This window comes from Triticum dicoccoides, chromosome 5A (genome assembly GCF_002162155.2).
Source record: "Triticum dicoccoides isolate Atlit2015 ecotype Zavitan chromosome 5A, WEW_v2.0, whole genome shotgun sequence".
NCBI classification, from domain to species: Eukaryota; Viridiplantae; Streptophyta; class Magnoliopsida; order Poales; family Poaceae; genus Triticum; species Triticum dicoccoides.
The window spans coordinates 20,905,225-20,925,570 of NC_041388.1; the positions used below are offsets into that span (position 1 = coordinate 20,905,225).

Sequence of the window (20,346 nt, forward strand, 5' to 3'; positions counted from 1 at the left end):
GGGTTTTGCGGATGCCATGGCCTAGGTAGGTCGCCTCTCTCCGATGCTGAGGTGATCGACTACATCGTTGTCGGTCTCGGGCCTCAGTACAAGTCCCTCCAGCACTCTCTCACGATGTTGGCTGCCGCCGGCGCTGACAACCTCAGCCTGTCGGACTTTTATTCCATGCTTCTCTCCTGCGAGTCCCTCGAGGAGCAGAACACCTTCGCCCCCGAGTTCTCCACCTCCACTAATGTCGTGGCGCGGCAAGGAGACGACCGTGTAGGGGGGGGGTGCACCTTCGCCGACACCAACGACGGCCGCTCCGGGGGTCGTCCCACTGGCCCACAAGGAGGCGGCCAGTACAACGGCGGCCAGCAGGCCTCCCGCGGTAACAACCGCTCCAACCAAGGTGGTGGTGGTGGTGGTGGTGGTGGTGGTGGCAACGACGAAGGAGGACAGGGCAACGGCAGTGGAAGGCGCAACAACCGGCGTGAGCGGCCCCACTATCAAGTTTGCCGGTACTGGGGGCATGAGGCTCTCGAGTGCAAACAACGCTACAACCACGCGTTTCAGTATGACGAAAATCGTGCTGGCAATTCTGCCTCTTACCAACCTACCCGAAGTCAACCTTGGCTCTTCGACACCGGCGCCATGGATCATCTCACGAACAACATGAGCCAGATGAACATCTAGGAGCGCTACACCGGCACGGATCAAGTGCAAGTCTCCAACGGTGCAGGTTTGTCTATTACGCATGTTGTCCACTCTCGTTTACCTGGTTCATCCACCCCAATTGAACTCAAAAATATTCTTCTCGTTCCTGAACTTAGCACTAATTTTCTCTCCGTCTATCGCCTTGTCTCTGACAATAAAATCTTTGTTGAATTTCATAAATTCTTTTTCTATGTCAAGGACAAGCTCACGAAGAAAATCCTTCTTCGCGGTAGGAGTCATGGCGGTCTCTACCCTCTTCTGTTCAGCCGCACAGTCACTTCTGGACGTCATGCGTCTTCTGGCGTTAGGCTGACTACCGAGCAGTGGCATCGTCGTCTTGGTCATCCTTCGAATAAAATAGTTCATACCATTGTTACCTCAAATAAATTGTTTTGCTCTCCAAACATTGAGTCTTCTGTGTGTGATGCTTGCCAACGTGCTAAGAGTCATCAGTTACCATATAATTATTCTACTCGTGTTTCTACATCACCACTTGAGCTTATTCATACCGATGTTTGGGGGCCTGCTTTGCCATCTTCCGGGGGTTTTAAGTACTATGTCAGCTTCATTGATGACTATAGTCGTTACTGCTAGATATACTTGATCAAGCATAAATCTGATGTTGAGAGCATTTTTTACACTTTTCAAAACCATGTTGAGCGTCTCTTGAATGCTAAGGTTCGTTCTGTTCAGTCAGACTGGGGGGGGGGGGTGAGTATCACCGTCTCCATGCTTATTTTCAGCACACCGGCATTGCTCATCGTGTGTCTTGTCCACATACCTCCCAACAAAATGGTATAGCTGAATGCAAGCACTGTCATCTCGTTGAGACGGGTCTAGCTCTCTTGCGCACTCCTCGCTACCTCTTCGGTTTTGGGACGAGGCGTTTCTTACTGCTTGCTATCTCATCAACAGGATGCCTACGCCTATTATTAACAATGCAACACCCGTGTTTCGCCTCCTCAACATGCTTCCTGAGTATTCTTTTCTCTGCACCTTTGGTTGTGCGTGTTGGCCTAGTTTGCGTAAGTATAATCCACGTAAACTCGAGTTTCGCTCTAGGATGTGTGTGTTTCTTGGTTATAATCCCATGCATAAAGGCTACAAGTGCCTTGATCGCACCACTGGTCGTATTTACATCTCCCGTGACATCGTGTTCGACGAGACAGTGTTTCCCTTTGCCACTCCCGGTGCCACTGTTGATGTCTGCAAACTCCTTCCCGTGTCGTTTCCGTCAGATGAGCCAGTTACTCAGAGTACCGACACGCGTAATTATGACATTACCTTGGTACCGGCTAATGCACCTGGTGTTGTTGTTAGTTCTCCTATGCAGGTTCCCGCAGCGTCAACCCCGCCGCTCGACGTCCCTGCTTCATCGGCGTCACCGCCTCTGCATGCCTCGGACGGCACGCCAGGGCCCGGCTTGCATGCAGGCACGCAGGCCACTCCCGGGCCGGCACCGCCTCTGTATGCCTCGATCGGCATGCCCAAGCCCCGCTCGCATGCAGGCACGCCCCGCTCGCCCGGGTCGGCCTCTCGTGCCGCTCCTAGTGCCGACCCCGCCCAGGCCGACACGCCGGTCCCGGCCGTTGACCACGGCCCGTAGTCTCGCTCTCCATCGCCCGAGCGGTCATCTGCCTCCCCAGCTCGTGACGGGTCTTCACCTGGCCCGTCCCCGCCCACGTCTTCGGCCCGTGAAGGGTCCACTTCGTCGCACTCATCGATGTCCTCTTCACCACCCGCGTCGCCGCCTGCAGCGCCTCCCGCTGTTGAACCAACACGGGTCATCATCACGCGACGGCGCAATGATATTTCCCGTCCCAAGGTGTATCGGGATGGCACGGTTCGATATGATCCCTATCGTCGTTGGGCGTTTATGGTGGAGCCAGCATCTCATCGCACCGCTCTCTCTGAGCCAGCTTGGCGTGCTGCTATGGAGGTTGAGTTCGAGGCACTTCAGGCTAACAAAACATGGATATTGGTACCACGTCCACCTGGCACTAACATTGTTGGCAGCAAATGGATCTTCAAAATGAAGTTCCGTCCCGATGGTTCTGTTGATAAATACAAGGCGAGGCTAGTGGCTCGAGATTTCACACAGCAGTACGGTATAGATTATCATGATACTTTCAGTCCTGTGGTTAAACCAGTCACCGTTCGCCTGGTGCTTTCCCTTGCTGTCTCTCGCGGTTGGTGTCTTCATCAGATTGATGTGAGTAATGACTTCCTTCATGGTTTTCTGTCTGAGGAAGTATATATGCAGCAGCCCCCCGGTTTTGAGGATTCACGGTACCTGTCGTGGTTTTGTCACGGCAGATGTCCTAGAGAAAGGACTTAGTCGTGGAGACATCGCGACGGGTTAGCTTGAAGGGGTTAAAGCAAACACAAGGACGCAAGAGAGTTTATACTAGTTCGGCCCCTTCGGTGAAGGTAAAAGCCTACGTCTAGTTGTGATGGAATTGATGGGGTTTCGATGACTAGGGAGCAAACAAGCTTCACCTATGTCTCGAGCTGTTGTCTGTCGTCCTTGAACCGCCGCCGGGTCGTCCCCTTATATACACGGTTGACTCCCGTCGGCTTAGGAATCCCAATACCGGCTCATAGATATGTCCGATTTGGTCTCTACTTATTCCTAACTTACAATATAGGTTAACTACTAACGTCAGTTTACGGCTACAGGCCTTGAACCGACCATGGGCCTTGAGCCCTCCTCTGTCTTCTTGGGCTTTAACATACTTAACTACTGACAAGGTTAACCCGGCCCAGATAGGCCGGTTTACGCCCAGTAGTAATATCCCCAACATTAGGCCCTAGATTGATTTGAACGGGTTCATGTCAATCCTTTTATAAAAACTTCACCTTCAACATCTTCTTATAAATTGGTAAACCGCCATGATGTCATCTTCTCTGATCGCTGTAAGCCGGAGTGACGTCACCTGTCATAACGAATCTATCCATTATGTTTCTTTGTTTAATAGATCAGCGGAAATCGAGGCGACAGCTCCGTTTTGTGGCCCTTTGATTGTCGTGCCTGACTTATGTTCTTTCGCCTTATAAATAGGACCGAAGGGTCATTTCTTTTCTCCTTCCGTGCCTTCTTCGTCTTCCTCGCGTCGCCAGCCTCGGAGCTCCGCCGCCGCCGTCGACCTCTGCCTCATCCTTGGCCGCTGCATCAACCTGAGCGCACCAGAACACTGCGGCAACCTTCCGCATCTTCCTCAGCTCCGGTAAATCTTCTATCCTTTCCCCCGCAGATCTGGCCTAGGGTTTCATAGTTCTTTAGTGTTCATCGTCTGTCTCTTGCTCATACGATAGATCTTTTGATGAATCTGCAAGTCTTTACTCTGTGCAATGATAGTTGTTTGACCTTTCGCCTTCACTTATGCATCTCAAACCATAGATCTATATGAACGTTTTGCTCATTGGTTCGGTACTGCTCCCTTGAACCTCTAAGTATTTATCTTTTTCCTGAACTTGCTTCAGATCCAATGCTGTAAAGAACTCTTGTGAAACCTGTTTCTGCGTACCTGTCCATCCGCAATCTCAGATTTTTAATGCTTATATCAGGCGGTTTAACCTTATAGAAAATTTTCCAAACCGGTATATGCCATTAGTCCCCTTGTTGAACCGCCAGATGTTGGTTGCTTCATGAAACTCCGGTTCAGATAGTTCTATCTTCGGTTTACCAGTGCATATACCAATCGTACCTTGATCAAATGCATTTTTGAACCGGGATCTTCTACCTTGTAGATTCCATCATGGACAAGCAAGTATATGAGTGCAATTGGGTTCCTTCTCGCGTCACAGAGGATCAACTGGACGATTTAGTCCTGATTGGCGCTTTGGGCAGCAAAGATACCATCCATTGGAGGGCTCCTGGCAAAGAATGCCCTCCCACACCTCGAGAAGGAGAGGTTGTTGTTTTCGTAGATCACTTAGCCCGGGGCTTTAAACCGCCCGGTTCTAAATTTTACCGGGATGTCTTAGCCGATTTCCAACTCCATCCGCAAGACACTGGCCCCAACTCTGTTACAAATATGTGTCACTTCCAAGTGCTCTATGAGGTGTTCTTTCAAGAGGAGCCCACAGTGGAATTGTTCAGAGACCTTTTCCATCTAAACCGCCGTACCGAGTTTACTGATGGCTCTAATACGGAGTTGGGTAGCATGGCGATTCAGAAAAGGAAAGAGGTCACATACCCTCACGCCAAGCTGCACAGTCACCCCAAGGAGTGGAATCAGACATGGTTCTACTGCAAAGACACCTCCCCTGCTGGTGAGAATCCCTTGCCTGGCTTTCGTCCGGAGTGGCTCAGCAATACACACCCTTTTCCTCAGAGATTGACTGCCCAGGAGAGAAGCAAATATGCTCCCCAATTGTCAAAGCTCCGAGCCTTTATGGCCAACGGCTTAACAGGGGTTGATCTCGCTCGCTGTTGGATATCATGGAGCATACTGCCCCTTAGTCGGCGCTCCAAGATGATCATAACAACATATAGCTCATTGAGCTAATGCTATTCCAAGATGATCATTTCAGGAAAGCTCAATGATTGGCATGGCATGGATGGTGAAAGTGGAACCCTCAAAATGCTAAGGACAAAGGATTGGCTCTAGCTCATATGCTCAAGACTCTTCATTTTACATTTTAGTGGTCCAAGATCACATTGAGTCCATAGGAAAAGCCAATACTATCAAGGAGGGATGAGGTGTTGTTTAATGAGCCTCTTGCTTCATGTGCTTAATGATATGCTCCAAAATCCTCAGCTACTTTCCCATATCCACATTTGACCTAAACCCAAAGCCAAACTCGGCCCTACCGATTCTTTCAACCCGGCGCCACCGAGTTTCACTTGTCATAGCCATTGCCAAACCCTAAGCAAATCGGTTCTACCGATAGGGATCTCGGTCTCACTGAGATGGGATTGCAATTTCTCTGTTTCCTTTTTGTAACTTTTTGGTCTCACCGAAAGAGCGGATCGATCCCACCGAGATTGCAATGTAAACTCACTGTTTCCTTTTCGTAACATTTCAGTCTCACCGAGAAGAGCGAATCGGTCCCACCGAGTTTGCCTAATGAACCCTCTGGTTAGCTTATTACCAAATCGGTCTCACCAAGTTTGTGTAATCGGTCTCACCGAGATTACGTTATGCCCTAACCTAACCATATCAGTCCTACCGAGTTGCATGTCAGTCCCACCGAAAATCTCTAACGGTCACTAGGTTTACTATTTCGGTCCGACCGAGTTTGTTGATTCGGTCCCACCGAGATTGGTAAATTGTGTGTAACAGTTGGATTTTGTGTGGAGACTATATATACCCCTCCACCTCCTCTTCACTCGTGGAGAGAGCCATCAGAACACATCTACACTTCCAACTCATATGTTCTGAGAGAGAACCACCTACTCATATGTTGAGGCCAAGATATTCCATTCCTACCACATGAATCTTGATCTCTAGCCTTCCCCAAGTTGCTTTCCACTCAAATCTTCTTTCCACCAAATCCAAATCCTGTGAGAGAGAATTGAGTGTTGGGGAGACTATCATTTGAAGCACAAGAGCAAGGAGTTCATCATCAACACACCATTTGTTACTTCTTGGAGAGTGGTGTCTCCTAAATTGGCTAGGTGTCACTTGGGAGCCTCCGACAAGATTGTGGAGTTGAACCAAGGAGTTTGTAAGGGCAAGGAGATCGCCTACTTCGTGAAGATCTACCGCTAGTGAGGCAAGTCCTTCGTGGGCGATGACCATGGTGGGATAGACAAGGTTGCTTCTTCGTGGACCCTTCGTCGGTGGAGCCCTCCGTGGACTCGCGCAACCGTTACCCTTCGTGGGTTGAAGTCTCCATCAACATGGATGTAGGATAGCACCACCTATCCGAACCACGGGAAAAACATCCGTGTCTCCAATTGCGTTTGAATTCTCCAAACTCTTCCCTTTACATTATTGCAAGTTGCATGCTTTACTTTCCGCTGCCAATATACTCTTTGCATGCTTTCTTGAATTGTGTGATGATTGCTTGACTTGTCCTAAAATAGCTAAAATCTGCCAAGAACTAAAATTGGAAAAATGTTAAGTTTTTATTTGGTCAAATAGTCTAATCACCCCCCTCTAGACATACTTTCGATCCTACACGCACCGTGGCACAGTGCGTCATTACTAGTTTAAACTAGTAATGACGCACTATGCTATGGTGCGCCATTAGTAGTTTTGCAAAAAAAAAACAGTAGTGGCGCACTGTGTGGCCGGTGCGCCATTACTAATGCTAACTAGTAATGGTGCACCGTGTGGTGATGCGTCATTAGTATGTTTGGAAAAATAAAAAAAATTGTTACTAGTGACGCACCATGTGTGGTGGCGCACTAGTGACGCACCATGTGTGGTGATGCGTCACATGGTGCGCCACTGCTATATAGTAGTGGCGCACCACATGACAGGTGCGTCATTAGTGTCCATTCCATCTATAGCCCTTTTCCTAGTAGTGAACATCAGGTACTCGGATAACTGGCATGAAGGCCAACATGATGTTGCTACTTACTTTTGTGAGGACCTATATTGGCTACTTCAGAAAAAAAACAGAACTGAATCCATGCTTAAATATGAGGTTGTCCAAACGAATGTAGCAGGAAAAATAGAGCCCCACCTGTTACTCTGGGCACCACATGCAAGCAGTAAAAATAATGCATAAACCAAAATGTGGTAGGCAACACAAGTAAGCAAAAAAAAATATTTATTTTCCACAACCATGTATCCAAATCTGCACGAAAAAAGGCAATGTCATATTGCTTATATCCTGATCGAATAAGCTTCTTGGAAACACAACTCTAATAAGGACCAAAAGGAATCAACTGGACAAAGGAATATATAACAAAATGGAGCAACAGCCAAACTTGAAAGGTTTCATTTGCTACCCAGTGGAGCAGCCTTTGTCGGATTGTCATTTCGGACTGATTTTGCATATCACTTCTCTTATGCTTGGGTTTCCTCACATCATTGTGTCACATCGGCTATAATCAACAGTCATTCATGTGTGTAGTTCTGCTAGCTAGCTGGGGGTTTCCATGATTTAATTTATCTGATGCACGTGCAAAACATTAGCTTTTAGAGAATTAACCTCATAGTAAACTCTATTATGCTCACTAAGATTAAATAAGTCAGTCAATAGATGTGACATATCCAGGTTAATTTTATTTGCAAACCTCGAAAATGACATTATGATTTGCACAATATTATAACACATGGCACGATGAAGAAGAAAAATACCTTTGATGATCATGCCACTTTAATTGCATAATTCCTCCATCCAATGTTCTCTCTTTCCCTAACATAAGAATTTTGTCGTATGGCATGTAACAGTCAATTAGCATGTCTAGCAGGAATTATCCTATTAATGTTGACTTAATAAATCTAGAAGGCTAAGAACCTTTGTTCTAGTTGATCATTAAGCACTGAGTCTAGCACTATGAGACTGATACATGCCAAAACAAAGGTTTAAAGTGTAGGAAAAAAGCAAACCTGGCATATCCACTTGAGTTTAGATGATGTATAGCTTATTGTATAAACTTGAATATCTTTGATTAATACTATATTTCTGAATTAGTGCCAGAAGCATGCATGGTCCTGAATCTGAAAATAAAACATGGAGCCCAATCATGATACACTTCTTAAAGGAAAATTCACTATAACTGTATTGTTCTACATGGAAAATACCATGCCCATTGTGATATCTACTGGAATATTACATATCATGCACTCCAATTAACGAGTAAGAGCATATGTAAATTTGTAAAATCATAAACCAACTTCTGAAATTCTAGTGTAAGGTGGGAACATGAAAATAGTGTGCAAGTATAGACTGTACATTCCTCTAGCTAAAGAAAAGCCTGTGAGCACAACTTCTGAATGCATGTGTATACGCTCCAGTTTTTAGAAGCTTCACCGATACCTATACTTTAATGTTTTTATAACCAAGATCATTGTCTTATCCTTGACTTGCAAAGAGTATGGAAAATCCAGGGCCCTACAGAACCATAATTGCAAAACCTCATATAAACAACATGGACACTCCCTAAATATTGCAGCATATAACTGTACGTATGTAAGGGCCCGAATTTCCCGTTTCGACCAAGTTTCAAGCCATATATATGGATTGTTCTAAAGATACGTCTGTTGCTTCCAGTATTGAAGTGCATATCAATCCGAAATCTCAGCAGCAAACATCAGTGTTAGAAAAACAAGGCTTCTGATACATGGGACTAATTCTAAAACTATAAACAGAGAAGTAAATAGTTCCCCAAATTAACACAATACCTCTTGTGTTATAGAACTATGATACCAACTCGTGTGCATCTACAAGATGTTTGCAACATAATAAGGTCAAGATCAATACATTAATTCATACTTGAACAATTTTTAGTTTTAATCTAGATAGTGAAACATCCTAGTGGCTACAGCCTAATGCAGATGCAGGCATGCACAATGAAAATTGATACTAACCTCTTCCCTGAGCCGAGCTTGAACCAAAAGGGAGATGACTCTAGAGGGCCGAGCTAGCGGTGGGGCTTGAAGATGAGGAGGTCAAGGGAGACGACAACGAGGGCGGCGGTTTGAGCGGGCCGTTCTCCATAGCCACCCGCCTACACGAGCCTCCCGTGCTTGCTTCCCACTTGCCGGCACAGCAGTAAAGCGTGCAGCTTCTGCCCGCACGCCGCTAGCTATTCTGCCGTACAGGGAGGTGCCACCGCAATGGAGACGAGGGCGGCGTGAGGAGCCGGAGAAGAGCGGTGAACTGCGGCGGATAGGTTATCGTGCAGAAGAGAGTGAGGGCGGGGCGGGGCGGCGTCGTCCACAACCAGGACTGCGGCCACCGCGACGACGATGCGGATGAGGAGGACAACGATGGTGAGGGTAGGAGCCTGGGAGGCATGGGTTGGCCACGCGAGTCCTCCTAGCGGCGAATCCGGATCTGGAACGGCGAGATGGCGTGCGTGGCGACGATTTTTTCACGGAGACAGATGCGATCGTAAAGGAGGGGCTGCGGGAGAGGGAGTCATGGAACGTGTGTTCGTGGGTAGTGTTTTTTCTTTTTTCTTTTTTTGTTTTTAATTTTGAGCGGGAATTGGAGGTGGGGTCAGTCGCAGGGGGATCGAAAAGGGAGATCGAACCATCACGACGTTCGATTCTCCTTTAATAGTGGAGGAAAAAGCAAACGTGAATTACTCTAAATCCACCAAACTTAGTGTACACAAATAAATCAGCGCCGTCAGATCTAACCCACTTAATTGTATCTAAGAGCCCGTATTACTTTGATGATCTGCCATTGAAACGAATGGATGAGATTAAATGTTCTGCCAGTCTGCCACCTTCGTACGGTCTCCACGCATGCCCACTAATCCGCTCACGACGATCATCCCCCCGAACAAACATCATCGTATCAGTTGTAACCAAAAAAAAATCACGTCTCCAACTCCAACCATAGCGCCCACCTCTCCCCCAGCCGCCACACAACTCCTCCCTATTCCCATCGCCGCCGCCTGCCACTCCTCCTCTGCTCTGCTACCCAAGGCGCGAGGAACCAACCTCCCGAAGCAACCGGAGTGGCAAGCGGCGGAGGAATGGAGAGATGGCGTCTACGGCGGCGGGCGTCCTACATGCGGATCAAGCACGAAGAGGAGCGGCGTGAGGCATCCTGGAAGGAGCCCGATGTTGCCGCGCGCCTCGGCGAGCTCCGCGACCAGATCCTCGCCGCTTGCGCCTCCTTCGCCGCACAACACTCTGGCTGCTCCTCCGTCCGCCGCGGCGGCAACCTAGGTACGCCTCCACCTGCCCTGCCTACCCGCTTTGCAGGCTTTCAGATAGGGTCTCCGATCATGGCGAACTGAAAGCACCAGCCCAGGAAGAGCTCGACAGCGTGGAGGTCCTCTCCAGTCCAGCCAGCAGTACGTGACCAGCCCAGAGATCCACAACCGAGCCAAGCACTTCTCCATTCTTTTTCTTCTTCTATTACCTAGCCAAAACAATTTTCTTGAGAACAATCATATCTGGTTAGGATGCACAGATGAACCTAGAACCTACAGCACAAATAATGGAGGAGCGACAACAATAGAGGATGGACCTGTGGTTGCTTTCCAGCTCTTTTCTTCAAAACAATCTGAGAAAGAGTGCAAAGGAAATTGGAGCATATATAGGCATAGGGCAACAGAAAATTGCTCAGGAATATCTCCATCTTATGCTTATTGCTTTGATGTACAGTGACCTATAAAAGGGTCAAAACAATCAGCGAGATACTTCTCTGGGTGTAGAGCTCATTGACATACACCTAATTTTTTTTTTACATTATTATTCTCAATAGTATGGTTGAACATTCATTACCTTGTGTTTCATACTTGGTCCCAGCCTCCCAAGCTTAAATCTGAAGTTGTTCTGTATAGGGGAGTGAATTGTATGAGAGTGTGTTTTCAGGCTTAAATCCGAAATTCTTGTTATACTATCTGTGCATGCAGTTCGTATGGTAGAACCAATCGATTTGCAGAATATGGCATGATCGGGAAGGGTAATTGGTGCGGCCACCGGAAGGCTCGGCAGTGCTGATCACCGGAGCTACACTACCGGCGGTGCCATCCAAATCCTCGGTGACGCTCAAGGTATATACAATGTACACACGAAGGTGTCCACATGCAATTATCTAATTATTGGATGCATCAGATTAACGTGCTCAATGAATCACATGTGTATACTTGAGACAAATGAATGTATTACTGGTTAGTCAATTTTTTTATTTATCCTTTTTATGTGTCCTCCAGGGTGACCATAGTAGCATCTTGAGCCCAAGTACAGTGCTGCCATCTAACGCTTCCTGCAATTTTTTAGCTCCAGGAATTTGGACTGTCCTGCAAGAAGAATCAGTTTGAGAAGGTTGGTCTATGCTACTTCTCTAGGGCTGAGTATATACTCTTTGTTTGTTAATTGTAGTGATAGTTACTATTATTGAATTGCTAAGGTGGCAAACTGAAACTTATTGAATTACTAAGGTGACAAATGAATTGCTAATGTCGAAGAACCCGAGTCATCAGCCCCACAAGTAGAACCAGGTAATACCAATAATGTCAAGATTTACTGTCGTGTTGAATGTTACTTCTGTACCAAATAAGGCCTCTAAAATATGTTGAAGTATCTTCCAGTTTGCACAACTTAGCCTACATAGGATGCCACTCAAAACTGTATTGAAAAACCTGTGTTCTTATGTTTTAAATCATGACGATGCAGTAAATTAAACTTTAAGGAATTCAAATGGAGGTTCTGAAGAATGAATTGAGAATCGTGCTACCTTCCGGATCCACACATATTTTGCCTGAACACTTATTCAGATGTTTGTTTCTTCACAATACTTTAGCTCTGTAGATTGCAATGCTTCAGCTATGCTGCAAGCTTGCAATTGTTCAACACGAGAATAAAATGGGCTTAAGCAAATAAAAGGTACAAGGAATGTATGTTCCACCAAATCCAACATTTGCAGGCAACAACAAATAACACAATACTCCAGAGTAAATCATAATGCAGCTGGTGTAGGGGTTATCAGCTACTCCAGTGTTGTCATGTTTCTTGCTACTTACTAGGCCTGGGAGTTTTTTCAGTTTCTACTGTTCGGTTATTTTGTATATTCGGTTAGCAAATCTGGAAACCGAAATAAGCTTGCAAATCTACTAACCGAAACACCGCTTAACCGAAAAATCGGTTCGGTTTACTACCGAAATTTATACACAGAACATAATGTGCAGATTTCAGTTTCAGATTTTGTCACTTTAAACAGGATTTTAGAAAGAAATCAATGGGAACAGAAACAAAAAATAGAAATAAACGCAGCACATCTGGTGGAGCGCTCATCCGATCCGGTAAGTTCTGTTGTCGTGGAGTGGTACGCGGCTGGATCTTGGAGAGAAGAAAGAGGAGCGCATATGGCGGTGGCGAGCTAGCGACGACAAGCGCATGTCGCGGTGGCCGGCAGGGAAGATTTGCGCGAGTGGCGGCAGCGGCGTAGTCCAGCCCATCAATTCAAATTCTGAAGATGACATGTAGCCTGAATCCAAGAGGAATTCAGTTGTTCGAAGACTATGTTCTTTTTTGTATATCTTGTTCACAGTTTGCATCTCTACCATGTTTACTTGGACAAGTATTATAAGTCCTTCCATGTTCACTTGCAATTTCATCTTGGATTATGATTGGTTTTTTGTCTACTCCAACTTCGCATACACCCTCAGAAGATAAGTACAGGGTTTGTATTGAACTTCACCTTTAGAGATTTAGGGATTGTTGGCACTATAGAATTCAATACACATGAATTTAATGTGTTACTTTGGTTGAGGCGTGCGTTGCACGTGCACGCTTACTAGTGAGTATAAACAAACTACCTCTTATTTTCATAATTAGAAAATGCTCTTATGAAACTTTTGTTCCATGACCGGCAGTGTGATTCCCCCCTCCCCTCCCGTGAGCGACCACGGGAGGGGAGGGACCCTAGCCGCCGTCGGCTAGTCCCCCTCATCCCCTCGCCGCCGTCCAGCGTTGGCGGCGGCGGGGCAGCCTCTCTTCCCCCGCTGGGACTGGACCGGCGCGGGACAATGTGCCCGAGCGACGACGCGACGGCAAGGCCTGGCGGCTGCGTCTCGGGCTCCTGCTGGTGGCATGATAGGCCGTGGGCCGCGGTGCGGCGTGCTGTGCTGGCGGCGGCGGGAGGCCGGGGTTCGCCCCGGGTCTGGCGGCCTGCGGGTACGGGCACATTGGGGCATGTCACTAGTGACGGGTCGTGGTGCAGGTTGCGGATGCGCCCGGTGGTCACCGGCTGATGCAGCTTCCTTGGCAACGGCGTGCCTGCCTGGTCCTAGCCTCCTCCGCCCGGCTTTGGAGGCTGGTCTTCGGTGGGCGGCGAGGGGTGGTGGCGGAGGGCATGTGTGGGTTGAGGCAGTGGGTGTGCTGCTTGGCGGCGGTGCAGACTTGTAGGGGCCCCGGCGGCACGGATCTGGCGGCCGGGTTCGATAGGCAGTGCGGGGTGGTGGCGACGACACTCCCTCTCCTTGATCAAGGTCGGTGGGGTCTTCGACCTAGGGTTCTCGCTCGGGCGGACTAGATCTATGCCCGAGGCGGATCTAGTAGGGGTTGTTGGGCTTGGTCCGGAAGGGGTCCACGGGCGGCGAGGTTTCCCTCCTCATAGGCACGGTGCGAGGTGGCGGTGGCCGTAAGATCGATGCATCGTCGGATGGATCGACGCCAATGGTCACAGACATGGCATCGTGGAGGCTTGCCAGGGCTGGGGCTGGCCTTGTGGCGCTCGTCAGCAGTCACTGGATCGTGTCCTCCCCCGTCCATCTGAACTGAGTGAGGACATAGGCATGGGCGCTTCTTACGGTTGAGGCGCTAATCCAGATTCGGTGGCTAATGCCGGGCTAGGAGTGGATGGAGGTGCCTCTACTTTTCCTGTCATGGTCTCCTTCCTAGCCTGAATGTTCTCATTCGGTTTGATCGATGCATCCCAGCGAACTAGTCATTCGGTCTGGGGAGATCCCAAACTGAATGTTCAGGAGACTAGTATGATGTCCATGCTTTGCCACGGAGCCGTTGCCTTAGGAGGTGGTCAAATAACGTTAGTGTCCTTGTGTCCGTTGCACAATTTACGACTATTGAAGATAGCAAAAATAGGTGAGCGGCAATGCAATGTCAGAGAATTTTAAATGACCATACTAGGTTGGGAAGAGAAACTAAAACCAAGATTGATTTTGAGTTGAAGTCACAGTTTTGTATTTGTTATTAAATTGTGACTTCTACAAAAAAAAGTTGGCCTCACATGAAAGCAGTGTATTTATTTATTTATGATAGATTCTACATGTAAGTAAAGTATATTTGTTTATATCTCTTTTGAAAGATTGCTAGTTTCACATGTGGTGATGCTCGTATTTGTTTATTTGAAAAGGATGTTGTACCCACATGTGAAGTCATCACCAACTTCAATCTTTATAAGTAGAAAAGATATCGACGTCTAAAAAGTTAGATGAGTCTACGGCTGGGCCGCTGTTTTTGTCTGACTTGAACGGACACGCATGACGCACAGACAAAACGGGTTGTGCGTTGGAGCTGGCATTGGCTGAGAAGAAGGATCAAGAGAAGCAAGAGAAGTGGCAACTACTCAAGTAAAAGTCCGACCACAAGGCCGTCACTGAGGAGAGAAGAGCCAAAGCCGTAGAAAACAAAGCCGTGGCCAAACTCCTTCAAGAGAAGAACAAAATCATGATAATGAACCAAAATGAGATGAACGATGTCACGAAATAATAGCAGTTTTGTTCGGGAGAGTAAGCGGAGGGGGGAAGGAGAATTTCAGTTTGCCGCCCCTCTCCTACCGACGGCGCATGCGTGGCGCGGCGGCTACATCCACGCGTCCTACTGACGGCCGCCTCTCTCCCTCACCGGGAACCCGACTGACAATTTCCCTCCGGGTGGTCACCTCAAGTCCTGAACATGTCGGGGGCTGTGGAGCAGCTTTGTTCTGCAGAGCAAAAGGACTGGCGATGTCAATACATAGAGGACCACCTGCTGGAGTAAGTTCTTCGCCCTCCATCTGCTAAATTCGAGTTTGGAGGATGCTACAAGGTATTACTATGATATTTTGTGCTGCTTTATCTTCTTTTCTATCCCCTTTTGCTGCCATGTGTCGTTTCAAGTTGAAAACTCTACTACTCCTTTCGTTCATTTTTATAAGTCGTTTCAAACAACTGAAATTGACCTGTTTTACATATTATCTGAAATGTCTACAAGGTCTTATAAAAGTGAGGAAGTAGTAGAGAGTTTCAACAACATTGTACAAAAATGAATTTGGCCGAAGACTGGCCGGCCGGCCGGCATGCATAATAATTGAGTAGTGACTTTTACAGTACCGTGTGATTGCAGGCAAGCAATTAGACTAGTCCAGCGGCCGGTTTCTGGCGACAAAATTCCATGAACAAGACCTGATTGAATGATTGAACGAGCTCGTGCTTTGACCGTGGACTCCCTGGGGCTTGTAGAATGTGGCCAAAGATCTCTGCTAGTGTGGCTCTGCTACATAGCTAAATACTAGTCACACTCAGATCATATAAGAGTGTTTAGATTACTAGTTTAGTGATCCAAACACTCTTATATTAGTTTACAAAGGGAGTACTTCATACGATGCTTCCCCAGCTACCCAGCGCTTGTACTTCCAGCATGTTTCACATAACCATTCTCTTGTTCACCACCCTCATCATCATAGCCATCACTTCCTTTTCACAAACGGTGTATGCACTGGCGCTACAACCCCAGAATGCCTACGGCGGCGGCTGCATACCAGCCGAGAGGGCCGCCTTGCTCTCCTTCCACAAGGGCATCACAAGCGACAACGCCCGTGTCCTCGCCTCGTGGCACGGACATGATTGCTGCCGGTGGAGGGGCGTCAGCTGCAACAACCGAACAGGTCATGTCATCAAGCTTCACCTTCCCAATACAAGTCCGGACCTTGACACCTATGGGTGTGGTCATGCTCATTCTTTGGGGGACAAAGTTGTGGAAACTGATACCTATCATGTGTGCGATGATGCTAATTCATTGTACGGTGAGATAAGTACCTCTCTGCTTTCCATGAAGCATCTAGAGCACATGGATCTTAGCATGAACTGTTTGCTAGGGACGAATAGCCATATTCCTCAATTCTTGAGCTCCATGGAGAACTTGAGGTATCTTAACCTCTGCGGCATGCCATTTACCGGTAGAGTTCCTTCTCAACTTGGTAATCTGTCTAAGTTGCAGCATCTTGACCTTGGTCAGGGTTATAGCGAGATGTACGCGGCAGACATCACCTGGTTAACAAAGCTACCATTGCTGCAGTACCTTAGCATGAACGGAATAAATCTCTCTAGGATAACTGACTGGCCTGGTACATTGAATATGATTCCATCTCTAAGGGTTATCAATCTTGCTGCATGCTCACTTGATACTGCAAGCCAATCACTTCCCTACCTTAACCTCACGAAACTAGAGAAGCTTGATTTGTCTGAGAATAATTTCGGCCACTCAATTGCATCAAGTTGGTTTTGGAAAGTAACGAGCCTCAAATACCTCAGTCTTCGTCTGAATTTCCGTGCAAATTGGTTATCCGGCAAACTTCCCGATGCACTAGGAAACATGACGTCGCTCAAGGTCCTTGATGTGTCAGCAACCAATCTGAATAAGACCGGAAACATTGAAAACCTTTGCTCTTTGGAAATCCTCGACCTCTCTAAAAATCGTATGATTGGAGATATAGTGGTGTTGATGGAGGGATTGCCGAGATGTGCACGGGGGAAACTGCTGGAGCTGAATTTGCATGGAAACGAATTCACCGGGGCCCTGCCATATTTTATAGGGGAGTTCAGCAGCTTGAGCATGCTTGACCTGTCTTGCAACAACCTTGTTGGACCTATACCGCCTGGGCTTACGATTTTGGTGCATTTAACCATCCTTGATCTCGACTGGAATCTACTCAACGGTAATATTCCAATTGAAATTGGTGACCTTACTGCTCTGACTTATTTGGACATAAGCCGCAACAACTTGACTGGAATTATACCAGCCGAGCTTGGAAAATTGAAGCGTTTGGCTTACCTCAATCTTGCACAGAACAAAATTACTGGACCTATACCACCAGAGGTTATGCATTCAACTAGCTTAACCTTACTAGCCCTCTCCAGTAATCACCTCAATGGAAGTGTACCCACTGAATTAGGTTCTTTGAAGAATATGGTTGGACTGAACCTAAGCAACAACCACCTTAGTGGTGTCATCACGGAAGAACACTTTGCAAACCTAAAAAGTTTAAAGGGCATAGACTTGTCTTTCAATAATTTGAAGATTGTAGTGGATTCAGATTGGCGTTCTCCCTTTAGGCTACAGGGTGCAGATTTTGCATCATGCCAAATCGGTCCTCTCTTTCCAGCTTGGCTTCAGCAGCTGCAGGGAATTGATTCACTTGACATTTCGAGCACCGGTTTAGAGGACAAGTTTCCTGATTGGTTTTGGCATACATTTTCACAAACAACATATCTCGACATCTCTAACAATCAAATAAGTGGCAATTTGCCAGCACATCTGGATGGCATGGCTTTGGAAATACTCTACCTTAGTTCAAACCAGCTCACTGGGCCAATACCTTCTCTGCCGCAAAATATCACTATGTTAGACATCTCCAACAATAACTTTTCAGGAGTGATACCATCAAATTTTGAAGCCTCCAAACTTCAAATGTTGCTTATATATTCTAATCAAATTGGTGGGTACATTCCAGAATCCTTCTGCAAATTGGAACAGATGTTGTATCTGGATTTGTCAAATAATTTCTTGAAGGGGAAAATTCCTGAATGTTCTGACATCCAAAAAATGCAATATCTTCTGCTCGGTAATAACAACTTATCAGGAGAATTCCCAGCATTTTTGCAGAATAACACGGATATGGAGTTCTTGGATCTCGCATGGAACAAGTTGTCTGGAAGATTGCCTACATGGATAGGAGATCTGGTTAATTTACATTTTGTACTACTGAGCCACAATGCATTTTCTGATAATATTCCAGTCGACATAACAAGGCTTTGGAATCTTCAATACTTGGATCTATCATGCAATAATTTGTCTGGTGAAATACCTTGGCATCTATCAAACCTAACACTTATGAAAAAAGAACAAAAGGAATTCCTGGATATGGGTGATGGAGTCACTGGAAACTACACCACGATGGGAGCTACTCACCTTGGAGAAATATTGTCAGTAGTTACAAAAGGGCAGCAGCTTGTATATGGTAGAACACTTGTATATTTCGTGGGCATTGATTTATCAGCTAACTCCTTGACTGGTGAAATCCCTACAGACATCACTTCCCTTGATGCGCTGATGAATTTGAATTTATCATCAAACAAATTGAGTGGACAGATTCCGAACATGATTGGCGCCATGCAGTCACTGGTATCCCTTGACCTCTCTGAGAACAAGTTCTCTGGTGAAATCCCGACGAGCTTGTCAAGCCTGGCATTGTTGGAGGCCTTGAACCTGTCCTACAACAATTTATCTGGAAGGATACCCTCTGGCCGCCAACTTGACACCCTCAATTCGAACAACCAGTCAATTATGTACATCGGCAACAGTGGACTCTGTGGGCCTCCTCTCCAAAAGAATTGTCCAGGAAATGATTCTTTCATCATCCATAGCGATCTTGAAAGCAGCAAGCAAGAGTTTGATCCACTGACCTTTCATTTTGGTCTTGTGCTGGGACTTGTGGCAGGGCTCTGGATAGTGTTTTGTGCATTGTTGTTCAAGAGGACATGGAGAATTGCCTATTTCCGGCTCTTCGATGAGGTGTATGATCAAGTCTACGTATTTGTGGTTGTGAAGTGGGCAAGGTTCACAAAGAACACAGCCTCAGAATAAGCACTTTTTCCCTCTGAGTGGGAGCTCTGGACTATTAATTAACCAGGGTGAGGAAGATCTTCAGCATCACATGTTTTATCGTGTACGTTGTTTATACCTCCAAATAAAGATGAAGCTATTAGTTCTTCTGATACATTTATGACATCATTATTATATACTTATTGTGGTACATGCAAGAATTATGTATTGTTCAAATATCCCGTTACATGTAAGACTTTACTATTTTTCTGGACCATAATCATGAGCTTCTTTTTCTGAATATTTTGAACTCGTTTCTGCGACCGGGATGAGTTAATTTTCATTGTTGTTGTTGCAATGGATTATTCATCTAGAGCAAATAAATCATGGAAATTCTTGCAGAACTTCAGCTTATAATCCTGTACGCTATGTACTCCCTTTCTCAAGAGTACAATGCACATGATGATGTTTAGAACTGCATATGGTCCTGATGTGCTGCTTTCTAATTGGTTGTGTGAAGCATTCAGACTACTTGTATGGATGAAGTTTTCCTTTTACCATTTGCAGAAACCAATTTATGCATCTATTGGTTTCAGTCCATTGGGTTCTCTCTGGTAATCAAGTGCTTGTACAGTTCTTCTGAATTTTTGCTGCACTGAAGCGTATGGGTAAACAGAGAGTGATTGTGAAGTTGTAACCAGTACTCTTCTCCATTACGAATGCTTGGTACAAAGTACGTACTTGGCAGAGAAGTAAACATTAATTCCTCACCTGCGGTGGGACGGTCAGAGGCTTGTTATGTAAACTGTAATGTATACTGGTTACAACTTCACAATCATGAAACAGTTTCTACGGTCAGAGACAGTCAGAGTAGAGTACATTATGTGTAGATGCTGGTTTCTTGTCTCATTTTTCTCTTTAGGTTACGAGTTTCTCAGCATCAGGGCCGTACGTTTGTGGTGATGAAGATTCAGATCAAACATTTCATGTTTCAGTCGCACATGCCGCATGGGTGATGGCACCTTGCAAAAGCAGAGTCTTGACAAGGTCTGAAATTTGGAAGGCATTTAGTAGTGTTGGTCTCCACTTAAATGCAAGATTTTCGCTGGATCCCAGGTTGGTTTCCATGCCGGCGACTCGACTATACCAGGCAGAGCTGACCGCGTACTAGCAGCAGAGACAGATTCGTGGGCGCAGTAAATCCGATTCCGAGCAGCATAGAGAGTACAGAGCAGCATTCATC

General features: G+C 46.5%; 1 long non-coding RNA gene and 1 pseudogene across 1 annotated transcript; one reads left to right on the forward strand and one right to left on the reverse strand.

The window, feature by feature from the left end:
* Positions 1-7,435: 7,435 nt before the first annotated feature.
* On the reverse strand, positions 7,436-9,550 carry LOC119296841. Its single transcript, XR_005145408.1, has 4 exons — positions 9,189-9,550; positions 8,208-8,318; positions 7,956-8,013; positions 7,436-7,767 (listed from the first exon to the last, which is right to left on the reverse strand). It is a non-coding gene; the product is annotated as an uncharacterized LOC119296841 (long non-coding RNA).
* A 792-nt stretch (positions 9,551-10,342) lies between these two features.
* Positions 10,343-20,303, forward strand: LOC119299072 (annotated as a pseudogene).
* The last annotated feature ends 43 nt before the right edge of the window (positions 20,304-20,346 follow it).